General features: G+C 39.4%; 1 protein-coding gene across 1 annotated transcript in view; it reads left to right on the top strand.

Moving 5' to 3' along the window:
* FAM20C (FAM20C golgi associated secretory pathway kinase) overlaps positions 1-26,568 on the top strand; it is a 146,050-nt gene that overhangs the window by 9,537 nt on the left and 109,945 nt on the right. The gene's annotated exons all lie outside the window — the stretch shown is intronic.

The following is a 26,568-nucleotide window of genomic DNA, read 5'->3' as shown; positions in this document are numbered from 1 at the left end:
GCTGAACCTATAACACCCACTTCTCTGAACAGAGCTGGTGAGGTTACTCTGTAGCTTTTGTTTGATAGTTTAATATTGAACATAAGCTGGTAAATATTATTGTTGGTGAAAAGATTAATCTGAGCTTCTCTAAATCTTTTTCTTGAGATTATTCAATTGAATTCAGCCTATTCAGAGCTACTTAACCAAATTCATGAAATTCCGTGTTGCATAAAGTATAGATGGTTATTACCAATAGAGGTATATTTATAGCCAGAGTCCCAGCTGCTTAGTAACCAGGTTCTGTTTTCCTCTTTAAAGGGACTGAGGATATTATCTAACTCTCTATTCAGTTTGAAATCATGCATGTGATGTCTTCAGTTTGTGCCGGCAATAATTAAATTGCTATCACATACAATTATGGATAGAGAAAATAAATGGCACAATTAACTGCTGTGTACTCCACGTTACTGTTAAAAATCATTATGGCATGTAAGTATTTTGGCCGGCTCTGAGGTCTAAATACACATTTTTACCAACGCTTCATCCGGCCCCCTGACAAAGCATGGTTTCTCAAGAATGTGCCTGAATCAAAATAATAACTCAATGGGCTATAAATGTAGACTGTAATTGATTTACTAAAAAGGAAAAGAATAAATCCATCTTGAATCAGGAGGGTAATTGACTTGCAAGCCAGGAGGAAACAAAAGGGACCTTCAGTTGTGGCCGCCCACGGGAGTGAGGTGACTGCTTTGCTACCCACATTCAGTGCTCCCAGTTGTCCTGTCTTCAGAGTTAATTGCTGAAGTTACTGGACTCTTTATCTCGCCCTATAAGACCTCTTGCCATCTCAGCTATGTACCTCTTCAGCTTTGCCTGGGCCTTTTCATTTTGTGCTTTGTTTAGTCTTCTCACCTCACCTGAGGGCTACACACCAATTAGGGTTTATTTAGAGCTGGGAGGGTTTTTAGAGGTCACCCATTCTAGCCTTTCCCCTCATTCAAGAATCTCTCTTCAACATCTCCCTTCAGATTACCTAAGGAGACATTAAAGAGTATGCAGGAAAAAGCCCTGGAGCTGGCTTGGAATATTGGAAAAAGCAATTAGAAGACCCAGGTCCAAATTCTTTCTTTGCTACTTATTACCTTGGATAAGTGCTGTAACCTCTCCTGGCCCTAGTTTCTACAGCTTTAAAATGGACTAGGTGACCTCTGAGGAATCTCCATGCTCATTTTTCTGTGATTCCGTAACCTGGGTTTAAACACCAACACCGACTCTATGTGTGTTACATGTCATTTAACTTCCATGTGTCTCAATTTCCTCCTCTGTAAAATGAGGGTGCTGTATGGTCTCTCCCAGTTAATGATGCATTAAAGTTATTATATTTAACTTAGGAACACATCCTGGGCAGCTAGGTGGCACAGAGGATGGAGCTCCGAGTATAGAGTCAGGAGGACCTAAGATACTAGTTATGTCACCGTGAGCAAGTCACTTAACCCTGTTTGCCTCAGTTTTCTCATCTGTAAAATGAGAGCTGGAAAAGGAAATGGCAAACCATTCCAGTGTCTGTCCCAAGAAAACGCTAAATCAGGTCACAAAGAATGCACCACAATTGATGTAATTGAACATCAAAAGGGACACATCCTAATAAGTAGAGGTGTTGTTTGTCCTTTATTTTCTAAGAGGACCATGACATAAGGTGTGGGGGGGAGGGGGAGATGCCATGAGTTGCAAGTGCATTGGACTTAGGTAAGGCAGTGCTGTGCAGAGTCGCCAGCCTCGCTTTCCCCTCCCCTTCGGAGCCATCTGGGTCCAGTGGCCAGATATAGATCAAGACAACTGTAGATGGCCCCTGTACAGTGCTAAATTTGGATTCATGAAGACTTGGTTTCAAATCCTGCTCCCGATACTTAATAACTCTTGACAATTTGCTTGATGTTTTAGTGTCTCAGATTTATCTACTAATCATTTACAGTGTTTATCAGTCGGTAAATCCTTATTAAGCAACTACTATCTGCAGGGCACTGTGCTAAGCTCTGGTGATACAAAAAGAGGCAAAAGACAGTCCGTGTCCTCAAGGAGCTCATAACCTAATGGGAGAGACAACAGGCAAATAGATACAAACAAACTTAGATACAGGATAAATAAGAAATATTTAGAGGAGGGGAGGCACTAGAATTAGAGGGACAGGGAAAGACTTTCTTAGAAGATGAGGTTTTAGTTAGCACCTAAGGAAGCCAAGGAGATTCATAGGCAGAGATGATAACTGAAAGCATTCCAAGCATGGGAGACAGCCCCAGTAGATTCCTGGAGAAAAGAGATGGAGTGTCTTACTTGTAGCACAGCCAGGAGGCCAGTGGTACTGGATTGAAGAGTACATGTTGGGGAGTAAGGTGTCAGAAGACTGGAAAGGTAGGAGGGGACTAGGTTATGGAGGACTTAGAAGGTCAAACAGAGTATTTTATATTTGCCCTTAGAGGGAATGGGGAGCCTTGATGTTTAACATATAGAGGTATGATATGATCAAACTTGTGTTTTAGGAAAATCATTTTAGGGCTGAATGAGGGATAGACTGGAATGGGGAGAGACTTGAGGTCAGCAGATCCACCAGCAAGCTATTGCAGTATGGTGAGCATGAGGTGATTGATAAAGGCCTAAAACAGAGGGGTGGCAGTGTCAGAGGAGAGAAGGGAGCGTATTTGAGAGATATTGCAAACATGAAGTCAACAGGCCTTGGCAATGGATTGGATATGAGGGGTGAGAGAGAATGAGCAGAAAATAATAGAAAGAATATTGGATTTGTTTTCATAAGGATCTGAGTTCTCTACCATTTCATTTCCTGAGGCCTCAGTTTCTTGTTTGTTTGTTTTTCCCCCTGGCAGCCTAGTCTTGGTATATTGTAAACCCTTAATAAATGTTTGCTAATTCGAACAAAATTGAAGCCTATTCTAGACCTGGAAATGGGTTGGAGTTGGGGGTGACATTGATATTTAACTCCCAAGAAGCCAGGCCTCCAGATGTCTGTCCAAGCCTCCTACAACAGTGAACGATGGATGGAGGAAAGATGCAGACATCCATTGCCTCTTATTTCTTTCGCATGGAATCGACACATCCAGACCAGAGTGCCTTTACCTCTTAAATACATAGATCACTGTTATGATCTAGGTAGCATACCATGGCCTTCAACACACTGGCTGAACTCGATTCTTAACATCAACAGAATGGTGGGAACCCTTTTGAAACTCCCCTGACCCACCTGAAAAGACAAAAATTGACTTGTGGGCAGGGACTTTTGCACCCGGAACCCCTCTAAGGAGTAAATAAAACCCTTGGCCACTGCTATCAGAACTCTTCCTTTGTTCTCATCACATTGGGCTTTTAATGTTAAAACCTAAACAGTTGCTCTATTTTTAGGCTGATAATCTCCATCTTCCCTCCTCCCCTTAGAATTTCTCCCACATTCCATGTATATTGTGAAATAAAAACACCTTATAGCTGTATGACCTACTTAACTTTTAAGAAGAATGGTGTACAATGGAAAGACCTGTTGTCAGAGGACCTGGGTTTATGTTTCATTTATGACTTTTACAACTGTGTGACCTTGGACTAGTAATTTAACCTTCATGGGCCTCAGTTTCTTTATAACATGAGGAATGGGGGCAGCTGGGTGGTGCAGTGGATAGAGCACTGGCCCTGGAGTCAGGGAGACCTGAGTTCAAATATAACCTTAGACATTTATTAGCTGTGTGACCCTAGGCAAGTCACTTAACCCTGATTGCTTCCCCCCCCCCCCCCAAAGTAGTAAAAAGTAAAATGAGACGTGGTGGGGTTTGAATTAGATGACCTCTACTGTCACGTCTATCTCTAGATTCATGATTCTGTGTTCCCTTGCTGGTGTCCCCTCATCCTACTTTTCTTATGAAACAAAAACAGCTTGTGTCTGTATTAGTGTTACAGACTTTAGAAATGAAGACATTATAATGCAGTGGGAAGAGAACTGGCTCTTTCACTGACCACCTCTGTGACCTTAGACAAATCACTTAAAATCTCTGGTCCTCAGTTTCCTTCCTTTGTCATCTCAAAAACTTAAGGCCTGTACCAAATGTCCTCTGAGGTTCTCTTGTTACAGGGTTAAAACTGGTGGCAAAACTCCAGAGAGCCTGGACCAGATTAAAATGGAAATGTTTAACAAAATAAATCAAAATGTAATATAACATTGATAATGTGCATTTGCTGTTTTCTAAGTTGTTATGCTGCAGGAGGGATTGTTTCTACCTGAGTCTGACACCACTGTTCTAGATCAGGATTTCTTAAACTGGGGTCCCCGAACTTTAAGAGAGGAGGCTGTGGAAACATTTCATGAGACCCATGAACTTTTTTTTCTTTTTAATATTTTGATAACTGTAATCCAGTAGAATTGGTTTTCTTTGTAATCCCATGTATTTTATCTTATTCATTTAAAAACATTATTCCGAGGAGTCCATTCATATACCAGATTGCCAAGACTATACAAAAAGTTAAGAACCCAGTCCTAAATCTAAGATGCTATGAAGATCCAAAGTGCCCACCCAGATGTTGACAGGTTTTGTTTTTCACCTCACAGAATCCTGTAAAGAAGGTAGGAAAGGCCCACCATCTTTGTTTTGCAAATTAAGAAGCTGAGGTATAGGCATTGAGGGGGGTGGTAGGGGAGTGGATAATGTGGGAGAGGCCACTTGTGGGCAGCAGTAGAACCAGGAATGCCTGCCTAAAAGTTCTTTTTACTACTCCTTGAAGCCCATTATTAAAGGTGCAACTGAGCTTTATAATCCTTCTGTAAGACCCACAGGAACTCTTATAACTCTGTGGGACACATAGTTGAATAAAAGTAGGACGATGCCTAGTGTATTATAGAGTCAAATTTAATTCTTCAGATAGTTCAGTACCTACTATGTGTCAAGCACAACGTTCAGTGCTAGAAATACAAAACATAGAATGGAAAAAGAAAAAAAAAAGCACTGTCGTGATCACCTCTTGCATGCACATTGGAGAGCTCATGGAGTGACTCAGAAAGGCCCAAAGGGAGGGGGAAAACCACACAAAGCCTGGGGCAGATACTGTATAAAATCAGCCTGTAAATCCTCTGAAGTCACCAAGGCAATCACCTTGGGGCAACCTCAGTTCTCTTCCACCCATACTCAACAGACTGCATGTTGCCTGGTTGTAAATCCTTTTTTTTTTTTCCCTCTTTTCAAGGCTATTCTCGGTATCCATTGCAACCAAGTTTCGCCCAGCTACAAATAGTGGGGGAGCAGAATACATGGTCATTTTAGCAGGTCTTTATATTCCCCCAGGGATGCCTGTGCATGAGCAAATGTTAACTTTTCCTTTATTTCTATGATTTCTCAAATATACTGCAGTCTTTAAAATGTTTCATATACTTGGTTTTTTAGTTAAATAACATAGAAAGCCTTCCATAAGAAAATTCATTCATGCATTTATTCCATGGAGGGAAGAGGGGAGCAGGAATACCTTCCCTATCATCTATCCCAAGTTTCTTTTCCCCCAGTATAATTTTTCATCACTCCTGGACCTTAGAGTCCAGCCGACTGGCCTTTGCTTTTTCCTTCACACATGGAATCCATTTCCCAACCCTATGCCTTTGTACAGGCCAATAACCCATGCCTGGAATGTATTCTCTACCTCTACCTCATATAGAATCTCAGTACATAAAGAGGTGGCTCTTGAGAACCACCTTCTAAATTAAGTCTTTCTTGATCCCCTCACAATTGCTAGTTCCCTGCCTAACAAGCTACCTTGTGTTTATCATGTATTTCTTCTATTTATACTGTCTAGGCTCATATTGTCTCCTCCAGTAGATACTATATGGATGGTCTTTGAAAGGAGAGTTTGTTTCACTGTTTGTATACCTCCAGTGACTGATCACACCATACTGGGCTTACATAGGAACTTAATAAATGCTTTGGGATTTGTTTAAGCTATGGGGGAAAACAGAGGCTCAGTTTTACATTATAGGCCCAGCAGAGTCCCTGGATTATAGAAGGAGCTTAGTAAGTGCTTGTTGACTACTCTTTAATACTATATAAAGATGAAAAGCTCTAACCTTGCACCATTTCAGATTTAGTGACAAAGATACATTATAAATCAATCACAGGGTCATAGATTTGGAGGCTGAAAGGGCCTTTAGAGACCATCAACAATCATTAAGAATGTATTAAGCACTCACTGTTTGCAAGACACTATGCTTACTGTTTAGGATTCAAAGCTAAAGCTAATAGTGAACATTTATTAATCACCTAGGGCTACTAGGTAGCATAGTGGAGAGAGTGCTGGGCCTTGAGGCAGAAGACTCATCTTCATGAGTTCAAATCTGGCCTTAGATACTTCCTAGCTGTTGGACTCTGAGCAAGTCATTTAACCCTATTTGCCTCAATTCCTCATCTGTAAAATCAACTAGAGAAGGAAATGTCAAACCACTTTGTACCATGCTGTTTCCCCTGATATACACAGGAGGTTAAAAGACTTAAATAGCAATGATAATATTTAGTCCCTGGACAGAACAGGGCTTAGAAATATGTCATGTACGTTTGAAACCTTCTCAGATCTACCTCTTTTCCCAGTTTCTGGCTTTGTACTGGGCTTCAGGGGGTCAAGATGAGAAGAATCTAACTTCCTACTTGTGGAGATTCAAGGAGTGAAACAAAAGTTGGATCACAAGCCTGTTTTCACATGAGCTGGTTTCCCTGTAGTTTACCCTAGACACTCCTTGACCTTTCTCTGTGTGACCTTTAGCTCTTTCTCCAACTCTGATTGTGGCAAGTTTAATGGGATTTTTCCATAGCAAATCTTAGGACTGATTACAAATATATATGTGCAGAACTGTTATTTCATAAGGATTTTTAATAGATTTATAGGCATTAGAGTTGGAAAGGACCTGATGAGATCATCTCGTCCAACCCCCTGCTTTCAGACATGGAAGGTAACGTTTCCCCCATTTTATAAATGACAGAGCTCCAGCCTGTAGGTGAAGTGACTTCCCTGTAGTTACGGAGTCACAGAAGCCGGTCTCTTGTCTCCTTGTGGTACTTTGTTTGTGTGACCCTAAGCTGTCTTTTGGACTTGATGTCTGGCAAGTACTGCTGGGGGCTGAGCTAATTTACAGCTCTAAGTAAAAGTGGCTGAGAGTTTTCATTTTTTCTCCTGCATGTTGGCAGATTTCAAATGACTGAGGTAAGATCCACCTCCTCTCTTTTCTATAATCTTCAAACTTCAATTCTTGCTTGTGAGGTTGGGGCAGGCTTGGGGATGGCAGAGACAACATAAAGAAGACACTTCCAGCATTGCTGTACTTTGTTTTGAGGAACCTGAAGAGAGTCCTCAGAAAACCCTGGCCTTTCAGGGAACGCATTTCAGAAACTCTTGGTGTCAATCATGTCTTACATCAATCAGTCAATCAACAGGCATTTATTAAGCACCTACTATGTGCCAGGCACCGTGCTAGACTCAGAGATACAAATATGAAAGAATGCAACGATATCTCCTCAGAAGAAACTAACATTCTAATAATGAAGATAAGGAGATCTATATGTAGATATATATATAGATATATGTGTACTTGCATACATACATACATACATATAGATAGATGATAGAGAGAGATGGATAATAGATAAAAATAGATGTATGGGTAGATAAATGAAAGATAGAACTATTCAACTTTAAAAGCTTAAAACTGTAGTAAGACCTTTTGGACACTATATATTAGATATGTAGGTTTATATTTAGAATAAATATAAAGAGAATATATGCAAATGTAGGTGGTTTGGGAGGGAGGGTACTAGCAGTTGGGGAAATTGGAAAAGACTTCTTTACAGAATGCACTACTTGAGGTGAGTCTTTAGGACCCTCCTACAATCTCAGAGTTACTTTTCTCTGGAGGAAATATCCATACTATGCTATAATAGAAACAGTACTGGCTTTGGAGTCAAACGATCTGAATTTGAAACCTGGTTCTGCAACTTAGTGGGCAGGATACTTTCCCCTTCCTCAGTCTCAGTTTCCCCTTTAGAAAATTCAAAGTTTAACAAGATGGTTGTTAAGGCCCCTTCCAGCTCTAAATCCAATAAATGAGAGTAGCCTTGAGGTTACTTATTCCTGGCTTACTATAGAGCTTCATGAAGCAGAAGGTAATTAGGTGGTGCAGGAGAGGCACTTATTATCTCAATCTGTAAAATGGGTATAGTAGTATTGATAGTACATACCTTACATTATATAGGTTATGGTGAGACTCAGTGGGAATATATGTAAGTGTGATTACCAAACTTTAATGCTCTCTGTAAATGTCAGTTCTCATCATCATCAGCAGCAGCAAAGAACTCAGGATATCATGTAGGTGGGAAGACAGATGAGGTTGGCATAAAACAGGAAATAAAAATTGCTTTCTGTGCCCCTACCTCCCCTTTCCTTGGTCTTAACTCAGCCAAGTTCCCTGGATGTCCCATTTTTCTTTAACTCAGGAGCAGTTCACACTAAGGTGTTAGTCATTTCAGCCACTCCTCCCAGGGAACTGTGAGAAGACAATATTTATCCCAAAGGAATGAATCTCTTATGGTAGAATTTCACCTCAGTGAGGAATTAGGGGCTTTAGAAAAAGCTGCTTAAGGCACCTACTAGTCATTTGTTCACACTGACAAAAAATAAGAACTGCCCTATGTGTGGGAAAGCTCCATTTTGAGAGAGCCATATACCCATTGCCTTATCTTGATAGCTTCCAACTCTCAACAGATTTGGCCTCAAGAGGTGAATCCTCTCCCCAGAAAAGTCAGGATGATTCCTATCTCAGAAAGGAAGGTCCTCATATAATACTCTATAGTAAGGCCCAGTAAATAATCAATAAACAGTATTCAGTGATAATAAATATATGAATTAAGAAAAAATAAAAATGATGAGTCTTCTGGGTGTTTCCTCCCCATTGTATATAGGATAATAGATTGTTTTGAAGGAGCATTGGAAATCATCAGTCCAATATCTCCATTTTTCAAATGAGGCTCAGAGGTGTGACATGACTTTAGTCATACACATGACCACATGGTACATGCTTATAATATCATCTTATGGGTTCAGAATTGGTTGACTGAAAGAATGTAAATGAATGATTCAATTGATCAATCAAAAATAATTTATTAAGCATCTCCTATGGCCACCAGAGGCACAAAAACAAAAATGAGAGTCCTTTCCTTCAGGGACCTTACAGTCCACATCTTAGTCTGTTACAGACTTTTGCCAGGGCTCTGTCCTTCACCTAGTTCTTTTCAACATTTTCATTAATGACTCATGAAAGTGTAGATGGCACCTTATATAATTTATAGATGACATAAAATGGAAGGGAGGCACATAATTTGAATGATTGAATCAAGAAAAAAGATCTTGACAGGCCAGAGTGGTAGACCAAAGACAACAAAATGTAATTTTAAAAAACTTTCATTTTTAATTTGTAAAATAAAATGAGTATTTAAGTAACATGCTATAATTTAAAAAAAGGTGATTTCACATGAAACTGCAAATCTATTATGTGCAACTTACTAATCCTTTTAAATATATTATAAAGTTTTCAGAATAGGGAGAAATGTAAAGGCCTTCTCTTAGGGGCAAAAAACAAAGCTCTCTTGTTTGGGACAGAGGGAGCATGGCTGGAAATAGCAGTTTATTTGGAGAAAATGTAGCAGTTTCAGTGAACTGTAAATTTCTTCCTTCCAGGCTAAATAATTTGCCAGTAGGATATGTGACATCAAAAAAAATGTAATTAATGCAGTCTTTGTCTTCAATTATTAGAATGTCCAGGATAAGAAAATTAATAGTTCTTGTATTTTTTCCCTGGTTAAATCACATGTGTAGGGTCCCCTTAAAAAAAAAAAGAAAAAAATAATCTTTTTGATTCATTTTGTCTTTACATTCCAGAAACTTACAGATTACTCTTGCTTTCTGAATAGTCTTTTGTAACAAAGTAAAACAGTTAAGTAAAGTTAGGAATACAGTGCCCTCCACCTGAAAGTTTACGCAACATTTCACATCTCTAATACTGTCCCCACCTATTTAAAAAAAAATAACAAAAATTCGTTCTCTCACTCTCTCATGTCATACCCCATTAAGGGTAAAAAGAAGAGAAAAATAAATTTCTTGTAACAAATACTCCTAACCAAGCAAAAGAAATTCCCTGGGCGGATATATACAAAAATAGACATCTCGTTTGGTGAACCAAATCTGTCACCTCTTAGTAATATATATAACACATTTCTTCACTGATCTTCTGGAATCATGCATACGCATTACACTGACCAGAGTTCTTTGAACTTTCAATGCTGCTTGTCTTTATGTTGTTTTCATATTTATTTTTCTCCTGTTAATTTCATCTTTCGTCAGTTTATATAAGTTTTCAAAATTGTTCATTCTGTAAAAAACTGAGATTCAAGTATAAATCGTTCTTTTGGTTCTTCTCACTTTACTCTGCATCCGTTCATGTAAGTCTCGCCAAGTCTCTTTGAAATCATCTCTTTCCTCATTTCTCACAGCATAAATAGTGTTAAATCCCATTTGTGGACCATAACTTATTTAACCATTCCTTAATTGATGGATATCCCTTTAAGTTTCCAGTTTTTTACCACTTCACCAAAGAGCTGCTATAAATATTTCTGCATATAAATAATGGCCTTTTCTTCTTTCTTTGATGTCTTTGGGATAAAGCCATAGCAGTGCTACAGCTGGGTTAAAGGACAGGAATTATTTAGTAACTTAATACGGATAAATGTAGTCTCTTGAGGACAGAAAACACAATTCTCAGTTTAGGGTGGAGAGGTATGGTGGGAATAGGGGTTCATGTGAAGAAAATCTAGTAGTTTCCAGAAATTGTAAATTCATTGTAAGTTGGCAGGATGTGTAACACCAAAACCCATGTGTAATTAATGAAATCTTGGGCTGCAGTTATGAAGAATGAGAGAGGCAATGGTCCCTGTTAGTTAGCCTACCCTGCATAGACCCCATCAGTACCCTTATATCTCTTTCTTTCTGGGAGCTACATTGTTGATGGTATAATCAGTCTGGAGGATGTCCAGCAGAAATCAGTCAGGTTGATGAAGAATGGTTGAAGGAACACAGGATGAAGAGAAGAGATGATAGGAAGCTATGATCTCTTCAAAATTTGAAGGTTTATTAAAAATAGCTAGTATTTACATGCCTACTATATGCCAGGCACTGTGCTAAGCACTTTATAAATATTATCTCATCTGATTTTCACAACCTTGGGAGGTCCCCTTTTTACAGTTGGGGAAACTGAGGCTAGCAGTAGTTAAGCTACCAAGGTCACATAGCTAGTTGAGCTCAGATTTTAACCCAAATCTTTTTTCTTTTTTTCTTTTTTAAAAATTCATTAATTTTATTTGTTTTTAGTTTTCTATAGTCACTTCCATATATCTTAGATTTTTCCCTCTCCCCCCTCCCTCCCCAAGATGGCATGCAATCTTATATAGGTTCTACACATACATTCTTATTAAATACATTTTCACTTTAGCCATGTTGCATAGAAGAATTAAAATGAATGGAAGAAACCATGAAACAAAACAAAACGTAACACAAGAAAAAAATTGTCTGCTTCATTCTGCAATCCAATTCCATAGTTCTTTGTCTGGATGTGGAAGGCATTTTGCCTCAAGAGTCCATTGTAACCTAGATCTTCTTGACTCCAGCACCAGTGGTTTGTCCACCTTGTCACGTACTTGCCTTTCAATGTAGAGACCGAAGGGACCTTACAGGCTATTTGGTCTAACCTCTTCATGTAATAGATGAGAAATCTGAGGCCCAGGCAAGCTAAGTCATTTGTCTTAAATCTTAGAATCCCTAGTTTCTTTCCAAATTCAACTCACTTCTTACAGGAAACCTTTCTTATCACCTTCAACTGCTGGTGCCATCCCCACAAAAGTACCTTGTACTTATTTGTAAATCCTTGGTATATACCTATAAATGTACATTTAAAAATATACCTTTGTATATACTGATAGGCATATATGTTCTCTCTCTCTCTCCCTAAAAAGCAAATTTCTTGAGGACAGAGCCTCTTTCATTTTTGTCTCTGCATCTCAAGTGCCTGGCACGTAATAGATTCTTATGAAAAGGGATTTTTGGTTTGTTTGTTTGTTTTTGATTGATTGTCCATTTTGATTGATTGTCCACGGTCTGATAGGTAGTAAGTGAGGTAGGATTTGAACCCAGGTCCCCTGATTTAATGGAATTTGTGAAATGGAAGATGTTTTAGCTTTGTTTTTCTTATTTTAGAGGCAGAGTTAGAACCACTTACAAGAAATAATGTGTGTGTGTGTGTGTGTGTGTGTGTGTGTGTGTGTGTGTGTGTGTGTGTGTGTGTGTGTATGTACAGGAGGTGAGGAAGGTAAAGGGGTTAGATTTTTGAGAGGTAATGTGTATACAGTACAGAGGCCTGAGTTCAAATCCTGACTCTGATGCTAACTGTGAGAACATGTGTTAACCTCCCTGAGCCTCATCTGTAAAATAAGGATAAATCTGATACCCTAAGATATGTTTCACTTTTGAATATCTCTGACTCTTAGGAAACTTCTCTTGATATCAAGCCAAAATTTGCTTCCTTGGTACCTTCATACATTGCTTCTAATTCTTTCCCTAAAGCCAAGCACAATGATTTTAATTCCTTATCATTCTGACAGATCTTCAAATACTTGGAGACAGCTCTCATGTCCTTCCTAAATCCTTTCTCCTCCAGGCTAAACATCTATAGTTAATTCATCCGATTCTCATAAGGCTTAATCTCAGGCTCCCTCTGCTTCAGGATCCTCTCAATGGCCTTCCTCAGTTATAAAGTTGAGACTTACATAATGCTCCAGGTGTGATCTGACAAGGGCATAGTGCAGAGGGATTATTCCCACTCCCTATCCCCTTTCACCTTCCCTGGTCCTGGACACTATAATTCTCTTAGTTGCTAAATCCAATTGTCACCCTTGTCAACCTATCTGAAACATTTACCACTGCTGACCATTCATTCTCTCCTATCTGCTAATTCTTGGCTTTCCTCCTCCTTCTAACCATTCCTTCATCTCCTTTGCTGGGATGATCATTCATGACCTGTTTGGAACTATGGGTGTGCACAGTAAGGCTCTATCCAGGGACCTCTTCTCTTTTCTCTCTAAACTCTTCTTTTGATCATCTCATTAGCTCCCATGGGTTCAATGATCATCTTTCTGCAGATGGCTCTGAGGCTGGCTTTTTATCCATCCCTAAACTCTCAAATGTGCTCTGTTTTCACATTATCACCTTCCCATTGGGCATTTCAAACCAGATGACCGATAAGCATCTCAAATCCAGCAAATATGTCAAAAACAGAAGTCATCCTTTCCCCCCCAAACATATCTCTATTTCTAACTTATCAACCTCTGTTTGGGGCACAACCATCCTTCTACTAACCTAGATTCACATCTTTAGTCAACCTATAGTCTTCATCCTCTCTCACTCTTACTCTTTTCCCCACCCCAGTCCCAACTCATATCCAGTGACTTGCCAACCAGTTCGATTACACCTCCACAACACCTGTCCTCTTTCTTACATAACCAGTACTCTAGTTCATGCCCTCATGTCTTGCCTGGATTTTTTCAGGAGCTTCCTAAATCATCTTTTTTTTTTTCATCTTCCTCTTTCCCCTTCCCTAACACCCTCCTTTTTCCATTCTATCCTGTACCCCTTGGGATAGCAAAATATACTGAAGGCCAAATCCCAACAGTTTTTGTAGGCCTCCAGCTGCATCTTTAAAAACATATTTTTAAGTATGATAAAACCCTATTTTAAAATGCAAAAGCTATTTTTAAGTCTTACAAAAACTGTACAAAAACTGGTGGCATTAACCCCTGCTCTCCATAACTCCTATCCTTTTCTTCTCAAAAAGGACCAAAACAACATCACATATTACAACTATGCCAACCCCAAGGTTAAGGTGCAGTATGCTCGACTGTGACTGATCAGACCAATACAAGCTTAGGTTAGGCACAAGCGGTCCGTATGAACATTTGGAGTGGAGATGGCTCTAAATTTGTACCTCATGTTCTTTCTGAGTTATTGCAATTCTGCTTTGCTCATAGAGCACGGTGCTTTCTTTGCGCCAACATCTCCCATGTCTCACAAATCTATTCCATAGTTTTTCAGGGAGACCTTGAAACTGTTCTTGTATTGCTTCTTCTGATCTCCATGTGAGCTCTTGCCTTGTGTGTGAGTTCTCCATAACTACCATGGTAATATTCTTATAGCAGAGAGTTGGCAGTCATTCCTGTGCTTGTTAAGTTTCAGGGGTTCCCTTTGCTCTACAACCAAATATATGTGCCTTTGTTTGGTTTTTAAAGCCTTTCACAATCTGGCTTGAAGCTACCTTTCCTGGTTTAGAAACCTAACTCTGTTTCATGTATTCTTTGGTTCAATTACACTGACCTTCTTGCTGTTTCTCGCATATGATATGGCATCTCTTTCCTCCATGCCTTTGTATAGTCTGTCCCCCATTCCTAGAATGTACTTATTCCTCATCTTTACCTCTTAGGATCTTTACCTTCTTGAAAAGCTTAGCTCCAACACACCTCCTACAAGAGACCTTTCCTGAGCTTCCAATTTACACATACATACTGTAATATTTCAATGTGATACCCATAGAAGCATCTATAGATATGCATAGGTATTTCCGGTGTAAATTTGCAAAGTATAAACTCTCTTCCTCAAACATGAAACTAAAATATTCATTCAGATACCAGAAAGCCAATTCCACCTTGGTAACAAGGAAGTTTGTACACAGTACCAAGAGAGGGAGGACCACCATCCCCAAGCCTTCCCTCCTTTAGTCCTCCCCACAAACAAGCTCCCTTAGGCAAAATTCCACCCTTTCTCACTCACACTAGCTGTTCTGCTCTGCTCTGCCTCACTCTCTCTCAGCTCTGCCCTTCCTGCTCCACCTGTTCAGCAAGCTCCTCCCACTATAGGTTTTGTGTGACTCAAACTGTGTGTGTTGGGTCAAAGCTCAAAGCAGGTCACCTGGGCCTCTTAAGGGGCAGGGAAGATCTTCAAATTTCCTTACTATTACACATACACATACACACACACACACACACACACACACACACACACACAGTCACTCACATATTTACCATACCATGTATTTGCCTTATACACATACTTAGATGTATATGTGTGGTTTCCTCTAACAGAATATAAGTTTGGTAAACATGGGAACTATTTTATTTTTACATCTATATTCTCAGTGAGCAGCATATAATGTTTAATAAATTGATTGATTAATGCAGCCCAAGATTGCATTAGGTTATTTTTTTTTTTTGGTTGCCACATTGAGCCATATTGAACTCACAATGCATCAGAAACCCTGACTATTTTCATACAAACTTATATTTTCAAATATTTTATATTTTCAAAGTTGATTTAAAATATAAATTCCTTGATGGCATGTTATTCTTTCACTTCTGTCCTGTTGTTTAGTACAACTCTTGGCACATAGTAAGCACTTAATAGATGCTTGTCGATTGTAAACACAAATCTTTGTCAATTTCCATTCAGTTTCATCTTACTAGATTTGGTTCATCCTTTTTGCATCATAACTTTAACATCAAAAGTACAATTCTTCTTTCCCAGCATTGTGTCATTTGTAAATAACCATTACCTTTTTCCAAGTCATTGATAAAAATGTTACAAAAAATGAAGACAAACCCAAATTCCTGGGGAAGGTCACTAGAAACCTTCCAAGTTACTGAACTACTACTCACTTTGGGGAGTTCATTTCTTCCAGTGGTTTTGCATCTACATAATTACACTCTTTTCTGTCCCACATTCTTCCATTCTGTCTATAAAACTAGCGTGAAGGCCTTCTCTTTGCAGCTCCAATATTCTACAATTCTCTGGATCTGTGCCAGTCTTTCTTTTTTTTTTTCTTTCTGGTGAATAGAATTCTCCCTTGCTTAGCCAGAAATGTCAGCATCTCTCTATGTGGGATCCCACCTCAGATTTTCCAGGAAACCGAGGAGAGGGTTGGACTGCTTGCCAAATTTAGTTACTCATAAAACTTAGTCACTGTTACTTAGGATATTAATGAGGGTAACCTTGATTTTAAACTGACCAAATGCCAATTAGGGAATTTTACTAGCACACCTAGAGGTACCTTCCAAGTTTTCATGTTTATGTATCATTGCTGATTTCTATGGTGATGTGTTTTGTTTTGTTTTTCTTTAGAGGAGAAGCATGTTTTATATGGAGGCAGAGGTTCTTGGTTTGAATCCTGCTCTTCCACTTTAACTTTCATGGTTAAAAGTCATAGTGTAGTGGAAAGAAACTTGTTTAGGAGTCAGAGAATCTCAGTTCAAATCTCACCTCTGACTTGTGTTTTCTTGGGCAAGTCACTTGTCTAAAAGTCTCCCTTCAACCTAGTTTCTTCATTTGTCAAATGAGGTACTAGAGTAGATCACCTTTCAAGGCTCTTCCAGCTCTAACTTTTTAACATGCTGCCATGCTTTTCTCTCCATCTGTTTGATCAGTTAACATTTATTAAGTGCCTGTGAAGTGCCAGACAAAGGCAGACCGTGCCGTTTAGTTGAGTGAAACACCAGTTCATTGTTGGAAGTTACATCTCTTAGCCAAATCACTTAACCTCTGTTAGCCTTGGTATTCTCATCTGTAAAATCAAACAGTTCCAATAGATTCCCACCTCACAGACTGAGACTGAGACTAAAATGAGATAATACATGTAAATCACTTTGTCAGCTTTAAGGAGCTATATAGATGTCAATTATTAGTTTCCCCTAGATGTAGCATTGAGCATAGCCTTGCCCTCAAAGCTCATGGTCTTTCTGAACCCCTTTCCTCCCTCTGTGCCTTATCCCCAGCCCCTTATTTCCCAGGGCTTGATGTTCTCTGTCCTCTCCCTCTGATCAAAATTTGCCATTGGAAAAAAAAAAAATGGACATTAGTCATTTATACCTTAGTATGAATTTAGACCAGTGTATTCCCTCTCTTAGGGAATTTACATTTTAAGCCTCATTTTCTCTGGGAGAAGGAAAGCTTTTCTTCCTGTTCTTAGTAAAAGTAAGGTTTGGTATGAGCTAGTGGGCAGCTAGTTGGCATCGTGGTAAGTGCATTGGACTTGGATTTTGGAAGACTCATCTTCCTAAGTTATACCTGACCTCAGATACTTATTAGCTGTGTGGCCATGGGCAAGTCACTTAACCCAGTTTGTCTCAGTTTTCTCATCTGTAAAATGAGCTGAAGAAGGAATGGCAAGCCACTCCAGTATCTTTGCCAAGAAAACTCCAAAATAGGATTATAGAAAATCAGATACAACTGAAACAACTGAACAAACCAACAAAATGAGTGAGTGACTGAGTAGCGCACAACCTGAAGACACATCACACAGATCCCTCTTCTTTCCATGAACCCGTAAGGCCTGCCTTATTACTGATTGATATTAAATCATCTCTCTACATGATCCTCTGGCTTATATGGTGGAACCAAAGTTAAGGGAAAAAAAATTCCATCTCCCAAAAGTATTATGAACTGCAACAGTTAGCTTCGTTCAGGAGAATTTCTAGTTTCTGGAGTATCTGCTAACCTTGAGTTATTTAATGCCCTTTAATTCCTAATTATTTATTTGTTCCTTGGGGATAAGCTGGTAATGCAGTAAAAGACAAGGGTCAGTAAAACAGTCATGCACAAGGGATTCTCTTCCAGAAGAATAATTAGACTGACCCGATTTGCATCATATTTTGTTATATTTTTAAAAAAGGATTACAAGCATTGGAAAAAAGCTGGTGACCTCACTAGCACAGACCCAGGATCACAAAATTAAAGAGTTGTCTATCTAGTGGTCCTGCTTATTGAAAGGAAATGCAGAAATCTAATGGGGGTTTAAGTATGCCACTGTCTTTTATTTAATAAGAGAGAGAAGACTCTTTAGCACATGAATTTAAGCTCTGCTAAATTATTTATTAATGTGAGGAATTACCTGATAATTCCTTAAAAAGGTTACAGTCCAGCTAAACTAGGTGTGTGGGTGTGTGTGTCTGGGTGTGTGTGTGTGTGTGTGTGTGTGTGTGTGTGTCTGGGTATGTATCTTGCCCTACTTACTTGGAGAGAACTTTTAGAAAAGTTTAATAAACAGGGATACAAAATTCAGGTTGGAGCTGCTTTTTGTAAAGAGGAAGGGATTTGCTAAGTTCTCCAGCTGTATTCCAAATTTGTGATTCTGTATCATTAACAGCCCTATTCCCCAGGAACAGATTACATTCAAAGCCCTACTCTGGGTACCTTGGTGAGTAGGTAGAGGAGACTGGCTTCTTTACATGTCATTAACCCTGCCCTCCTCCCCCCAATTCTCCCTAACAAACAGACAGACAGACAGACAGACAGACAGACACACACACACACACACACACACACACACACACACACACACACACACACACACACACACACACCAAGTCAGAGGTTCAGTCAATCAATAAACAGTTTTTATTACTACTATCTGCTAGACGCCAAAGATACAAAAAGAACCAAAAGATGTCCCTGCCCTCAAGGAGTATCTAATGGGGGAGGCAGTAAACAAATATGCACAAATATACCTAGATGCAGGATAAATGGGAAATAATTAACAGAGAGAAGACGCTAGAGTTAAGAAGGGTTGGGGAAGGCTTCCTGTAGAAGAGGATATTTTAGTTCTTAATCTTTCAGTGTATGTCAAGGTGCTCTCTGGCCACCAGATCTGGTACAACCTTTGAACCTTTTCTCAGAATAATGTTTTTACCTGCATGAAATAAAATAGATAGGGATTGTGAAAGGAAAGCTATCATATTGAAATAGTTATCAAAAGATCATAGATCCCAGGTAAAAATCTCTGTGTAAGGGAAAGTTGATAAGCCTCTCTCATTTAGACTACTTCAACATTCACTCCCCAGGCTTCATGCTCTCCTTTCTGATCTATACTCCACCTTGGAAGCAAACTGATTTCTCCCAGGCAAAAATGTTGGGAGAGGGGGGGGAAGTAGCTAGGTAGCACAGTAGATACAGCACCAGGTTTAGAGTCAGGAAAACCTGAGTTCAAATCCTATCTCAGATGCCTAATAGCTGTGTGACCCCTGGGCAAGTAACTTCATCCCTCTTTGCCTGTTTCCCCATCTGTAAAATGGGAAACATAACAGCACCTGCCTCCCAGGGTTGTTGTGAGGGTGAATTAAGATAATAATGATAAAGTGCTTAGCTCAATGCCTGCCACATTGTAAGTGTATGTATATTTATATGTGTGTATATTAATATAAATATATGTTAGCCATTAAGTAGTAGTACTTAATCCCTTTTGCCTCAGTCTCCCCATCTTTAAAATAGCAGTAACAGTAGTACCTACTTTTCAGGGTTGTTGTGTGGGTCAGATGAGATCGTTGTAAAGCCCTTTGCACAGTGCTGACACATAGTAAGCATGGTATGAATGTTAGTTATTATTAGCTATTAACAATCGTGTATTAAGTACCTCCTCCAGGCACTTTGTCTGGCACTGAGGGTATAAGGACAAGACAAAATATTGAAGGGAGCCCTGCCCTCAAGGAGTTTACAGCATACCGAGGGCATATTCTATCTCATATTAGAGATGGCCCCAACTGACTTTGTTGGGACAACTAGGTGGTACAGTGAATAGAACACCAGGTCTGGAGTCAGGAAGATCTGTGTTCAAATCTGACCTCAGACACTTACTAACTGTGTAACCCTGGGCAAGTCATGTAATCCTGTTTGCCTCAGTTTCCTCATCTGGAAAAGGACAAACCACTCCAGTATCTTTGCCAAGAAAACCCCAAATGGGGTCATGAAAAGTCAGACACAACTGAATGATGACAGCAAAAAGCACGAACGTATTTTTTTCTTCTTCACCCCTCAGTTCATGAATCATTTTACCTTCTTTTCATCTTGAGCCCAATATAGAATTTTGAATTACTTTATTCTTCCCCATCATGTTTTCTATTGTTATCCTTTGCTGTGTCACATGACTGGGCATTCCAAGAGATTGGGAGTGGCTCAAGGGGTCCTAAGAACTTAAATGTCATTTTACAAGTGAGGAAACAAATATATGGAGAGTTGAAGTGATGCCCAAGACCCAGAGTGGGGAGACCATTTCAGGCATGAGAACAAAGCCACAAAAAGTAGAAAGTACTAAGTACCCAGTGACCAGTGAGTAGTCCACTCCAGTTGAACCAGAATGCTCATGTAAAATGGGGGTGAGAGATAAGGTCTGAAAGACAGTTTGCAGACAAATTGCAGTGGTCATTCAGTGCCAGACCAGGGAGTTTGGACGTTTTGAAACGAGGGTCTACTGAAGTTTATGAAGCACCTCGGAGAGCCAAGCTTTTTTAATTCTATCACTGTATTATGTAGCCTTCTACCCTGGCTAAGAGGCTGGTCCAGTCATTGAGTACCATTTGTAGCCTCTGTCTTCCTCCGTAGCCATCTGCTCCGGGCATATAAAGATGGCCAACTGAGCATTTTCAAGGGTGTGGAAAATACTGATGTTCTGTGAAAGCCCTACTGAACTGCTTTACTCATGTCTAATGTTCATTTCAATTACACTTTTCCTGGCATATGGAAAATGAAAATTATAGTTAAAAATGCCAGATCATCTGTTAGTAAACATGTTATTGTAGGAATGGTTTGCGAGGAATAAATACCTGTTAAGACTAGCCAGAGCCTACCCCAAATCAAGTAAGGGACAATCTCAAAAACACCTTATCTTCTTCTTGACCCAGCAAGAATGAGAATCAATAGGACTTCCCTAAGGGAAAAAGAAAATTCCCCTGTGAATTATCAACAACCACAATGAATTTTCACACCAACAGCAGTTATGATCCTGCAGCTATATTTGATTTTGGATAAGATCCTCCTAAGGTATGGTGGGTTGAACAGTCTTAAAATATATCAGGCAGGATTTTGAGCTGGACAACAAATCTTAAGAGATGATCCAGTCCAATTCTCTCATTTTATTGGTGAGAAAACCAAGGCTCAAGAAGTTAAATGACCTACCCAGTGTCATACAAGTTTCAAGGCCATACAAGTAGTATGTAAAATAGTCAGGCGGTGTATGAGATATTCAAGAAGGACCAGTACCTTTTGTGTGAGGGCTGCCACCTTTGCATGTCCACTCATTACCCAACTTTCCTCTGTGGCTCCAAGAAGCTATAGCGTGCGCAGTAGCCGCACCCAAGTAAAACTATCTTGGCAGATGGGCTAAACTAGTTTGAAGATAACTGACAAGCCTCAGAACCACTGGTGAGTTAGAGAATTGTCTACCCCAAGCATGTGAAGATTTCCCCCAATGGAATGGGCAGATGAGAACATTTTTTTTCCAATGACCATGAAGTAGGCAGACCATCCTTTGCATCCTGAGCCATCACCACTTGTCCTGACTTTTGCCTTGCCTCTGGACTTTGATGATTCAGGAAGAAGGAGTGAGGCTGATAACTTTGTGTAACTTTGCCTCACTTAAATCAAATTCACATACAAGTCAGGACATCACCTATGATATCAGTGGTCCTCTTCAAACATGAAGAATGCACAACAATAACAAAATAGTCATATTTGATTGTGGATAAGGTCATCATAAGGTACAGTTGGAGAGGAAAATGCAAATCACTGCAGCGTCTTTGCCAGGAAAACCTTAAATGGAGTCACAAAGAGTCAGACACAACGGGAAAATTACTGAATAACAGTCACAAAGGTATAGTTGGTTGGACTGTTTTTAAATATGTCAGGCAGGATCATAAGATTTTGAACTGGAAAAGATTTTAGAGGCAATCTAATCCATTTCCCACATTTTACAGGTAAAGAAGCCAGGACCCCAGGAAGTTATGTGACTTACCCAGGGTCATACAAATAGGGGCAAAAGATTTTAAATTTTAAAAAAAATTTTTAAATTTAGAAAAAAGTTTTGAAAAAGGATTTTAAATTAACTCCAAATCTAGTACTCTTTCCATTGTAATTGTGCTTCTTCTAGAAAAATTTTTTTGCTACAAAGATTGGAGTAAGATTTGGGGTGGGGAAAGGGAGAGAAGTGTATATTAATGGAGCTGAAGCCTCAGTATGAGTCATTAGTATAATAAGGCAGTCAAGAAAATTAATATAGTCTTTACACATTTTTATTCTGAATGTTCTCAATGCTGAATTTTCACCTTCTGAATGTAACAAGCTCCAAATAAAGTGAGAACTTCCATATGTAGTAGCACAAAAGAAGAATGTGCATAAGATCTCAAATCTCCATTATGAAAGACTTTTAAAGTATAAGAAATTCAACATGTAACTTTCAAAACTGTCCTGATTGTCTGTGGTTCCTTGTGGACATTTTCTTTTCTCTTATATTATTCTTTTCTTTTGGGTAAATGCTTCAGTGACCAACGTTTCTTTCTTTTCTTTGTTTTTGTTTTTTTTGGAAGAAGGCAAGTCTGTCCCTAACTTCCCTCTTCCTCCCAGTCCATTTCTCCCTTCCCCTCCCCCACTGAAAAGAAAAACAAAAACCAGATAACAGATAGGCATAATAAAGCAAAAACCAAATCGCCACTTTGGTCATGTCCAAAAATGTATGCCACAATCTGCTTGAGTTCAGCACCTATCTGTTTGTTGTTGTTCAGTCTTGCCCAACTTTTCACAACCCTGTGGACCATAGCATGCCAGTGCTATCCATGGCTTTTTCTTGGCAAAGATATTAGAGTGGTTTTCATTTCCTTATTAAGGCAAACAAAGGTTAAGTGACGTGCCCAAGATGACATAGCTAATAAGCATCTGAGTTCAGATTTGAACTCAGGTTTTCCAGATTCCGGGCCCAGTGCTTTATCCATTAAGCCACTTTGCTGACTGCCTGTTTGTTGGTCATTGTATTTGTCAAGCTAATAAAATCTTAAACTCCATTAAGAGAGACATGAAATCCTGGAATAAGGAAGGTGGTTGTTTGATTTTTGCTGTGGTCTGGCAGCATCTGGAGCTTTGTATTCTGTTCTAGGAACCACATTTTAGGGAAGGCATTGATGAGATGGAGAGTGTCCAAAGAAGGGTGACCAGGAACATGAATGACCTTCAGGTCATACCTTATGAGGATCAGTTGGAAGAATTGGGGAGTTTTAGAGCTTTGGAGAAGAGAAGACTTAGTAGGGACTTCTTTCTCCCAAGTATGTTAAGGGCTGTCAAATGGAAGGGCAATTAGTTTTCTTTGTTTGACCTCAGAGGCGAAAACAAGAAACAAATTTACCATCAATGTTACATAGGAGGTGCTCAGTAAATATTCGCTGAATGAATCTACAAATGTTGAAACTGGAAATCTCTGCTCTCCCTCTATTCTTGAAGCAAATACTCATCTGCTGTTGGGAGAGAGCAGCATCCTTCTAAGATCTGGACATTTCCATTGTCTGCTTTTAACTCAGTATCTGCCTCCCTTGGGTGAATGAATAAGGGAACCTTGGTAATAGTCACATTCTGAAGCAAATAAGAACTTCACAGCTGCCTCCTTCATTCAAACAATGGAATGGTAGACTGAACTAGAAGAGATCTGCCACAAAGTTGGCCTTACCCAGCCCTCTCCTCTTTAACAGATGAGGAAGCCAGGCTATTTGACCTTGGACAAATGGCTTCCCACTACCATTCTCTGGACTTCTCATTTTGGGTCTACAAAAATGAGAGAAGAAGGGCTAAAAGATCCAATTGGGTCTAGTTACAAAAGTCTATTTCGTAAGCTACTGCTTCTTCTTCTACTCTATTAGCCAACAGGCCTAAAACCTTCAGGTGAAGGTGACTTGTTGGATTGATTTACCTGATTTACCTGGATCATTGATTTGGTTTTTCACTTCATCAGAAGCATTTCTTCATCAGCATTTTTCTTCTGGACCATACATTCACTGTCCTGAACTCTGATGCCATCTGAGCTGGCTTAGTTGCATTCCCAGACTTCTCATTGCCTCAGACAAAAAAGCATCAAACAAAAAACACCAAATATTGACTTGTATCTCTGTGAATTAGAGCATTTACCCTGATTTAGGAAGACTGGGGCTCCTGGCTGTTTGGCACTGAGTAGTCAGGTGGCTGATGCGGGGAGACAGAAGCAGTTTCATTTGGGGTTGGGGTTGGGATATATTGAACAGTATGCTATGGTAGAAAGAGTATTTGCTGGTATTAAAGATAGAGGACAGCCTAGGATTGGTTTATATGACAACTCTACCACTTGCAAGGCTTGTGCAAATCATCTGTCCTCTCTGGGTCTCTGTTTTCTCATCTATAAAATGAGAGCTTTGAATTAGGTGACCTCTGATCAACTAACTGATCAGTGCATAGAGGGTTGGACTTAGGAGTCATGAGGACCAGAGTTCAAATCCTGACTCAGACATTTATTAGATGATTGGTGCTGATCGATTCATTTAACCTTTCTGAGCCTCAGTTTTCTCATCTTTAAATTGGGGTGATAACAATAACATCTATTTCTCAGGGTCATTGTGAGGATAAACCAAGATGACGTGAAAAATGCTTTGCAAACCTTGAAATGCCAAATCGATGCTAGTTGCTATTTTTGTTATTATTAGTAGATCTATATTCCTGTGATCTTTGGACCCCTCAGGTCCCTTTCAGATCTAAAACTATGACCCTTTAATCTGAGGTTTGAAAATATATTGTTCAGTTGTATCTGATTTTTTGTGACCCCATTTAGGGGTTTTCTTGGCAAAGATCCTAGAGTGGTTGGTCGTTTCCTTCTCCAGCTCATTTTACAGATGAAGACACTGGGGCCAACAAGGTTAAGTGACTTGTCCAGGGTCACACAGCTAGTAAGTGTCTGAGGCCAGATTTAATGTCAAGTCTTCCTGACTTGCTGACTTCCAGCACTCTGTCTAGTACCTCACCCAGCTAGTTATAAAGTCCATGTAAACTCTGAGTTTCATATAACTACCAATAAAGCAAAAAGCATTTATTGAGTGCTTACTAGACAGCAAGGTTATGCAGTGGATAGTGCACTGAGTGTGGAATCAGGAAGAGTCATCCTCACAAGTTCAAATCTGTCCCCAGACATTTATTAAATGTGTGACCCTGGGCAAGTCACTTGACCTTGTTTGTAAAATGAGATGGAGAGGAAAATGGCAAACTACTCTAGTATCTTTGCAAGAAAACCTTAAATGGGGTCATGAAGACTTGAATACAACTGAATCAGCAACAACATATGCAAGTAATAGCTTATTATAAACTGTTATTATTATTATTATTTTAACAATCTTTCCTCTGCCACAGTTGGGCCTGGATATTTATTATAATGTATTTTCATCTGGATACAAACGTTAGGAATTGGAGAAGGAGGATGGTCAGATTTTCTTAGGGAATCACCCTATGCCTATCTTGAAAGATGACACTTTCTGTGCAACACCCAACCAACTAATGTTATGAAGAAACTTATAACCTTAGAATCATAGTGGTTAGATTTTTAGATCCAGAAGGAACCTTTGAGGCCATTACTTCAATTTTCTCATTTGACAAGGTCACAGAGTGTCAGAGCCAAGATTTGAACTCAGTCACTTGGACTTGAGATCTGCTGGATCACCTCCTTGCCCTCTTTTCTTCTTTCATTATTGCCTCTCCCATCAGTATCTAAATTCACTGAATTCTCTCAGTGCTTAAAAACCAAGGTCAGAATGGATGTTTATCTCTTCCATCTTTTGATGAGATTTTCAGACTCAGACCTTTGTAGGGGATCATGAAATAGGTAGGTCACTGGGTCTCATCCTTTCTTGTTCTGCTTAAATGTCAAACAGTAGAACAAAGGTCTAGGAGAATGAGTTTCATTTCCAGCTGACTTGTCAAGTACAGTTCCAAAGTGCTTACTTAAGCACCCCTTTCACCCCAAACAGTTAACCACTCTCCTCTCTGAGTTGAAGCATTCTAGAGGCAAGAGTTAGAGTAGTGTTACCTGTACAGTCAAAGAATTGTATTCTGTGTGTGGTGTGTCTGCAGTCTATAAGAAATACAAAGAACTGGCTGAAGAGAAATCTATATTATATCAGAATGAGAGCTTTCTATCCTGCACAGGAAAAATATGGGCCAGTTTTTCTATAGTCACTGAGGTAGCAAGGTGGTGAGGTCAGTATCAAGTGTTAGACTTGGAATCAGGAAGATCTGAGTTCAAATCCTGTCTCAGACCCTTACTACCTATGGGACCCTGGTCAAATCACTTAACCTCCACTTGCCTCAGTTTCTTCCCGTGTAAAATGGTGATAATTATAGCACCTATCTTGTTGTTGTGAGGTTCAGATGAGGTAATAATTGTAAAGCACTTAGCATAATGCCTGGCACATTGTAAGAGCTATATAAATGTTAATTATTCTTACTAGCTACTACCTACCTCCTAGGGTTGTTGTAAGGAATGGAATATCTGAAAAATGCTTTGCAAACCTTAAAGTGTTATATAAATATTAGCTATTGATGTTTTTGCTGTTCAATATAAAAGAAACTTAATTATCTTACTATTCATGGGATAAAATT

The sequence above is a fragment of the Notamacropus eugenii genome, chromosome 3 (assembly GCF_028372415.1).
Source record: "Notamacropus eugenii isolate mMacEug1 chromosome 3, mMacEug1.pri_v2, whole genome shotgun sequence".
NCBI classification, from domain to species: domain Eukaryota; kingdom Metazoa; phylum Chordata; class Mammalia; order Diprotodontia; family Macropodidae; genus Notamacropus; species Notamacropus eugenii.
Note: the sequence above shows the minus strand (reverse complement) of the source record. Positions and strands in the feature narration are given on the sequence as shown.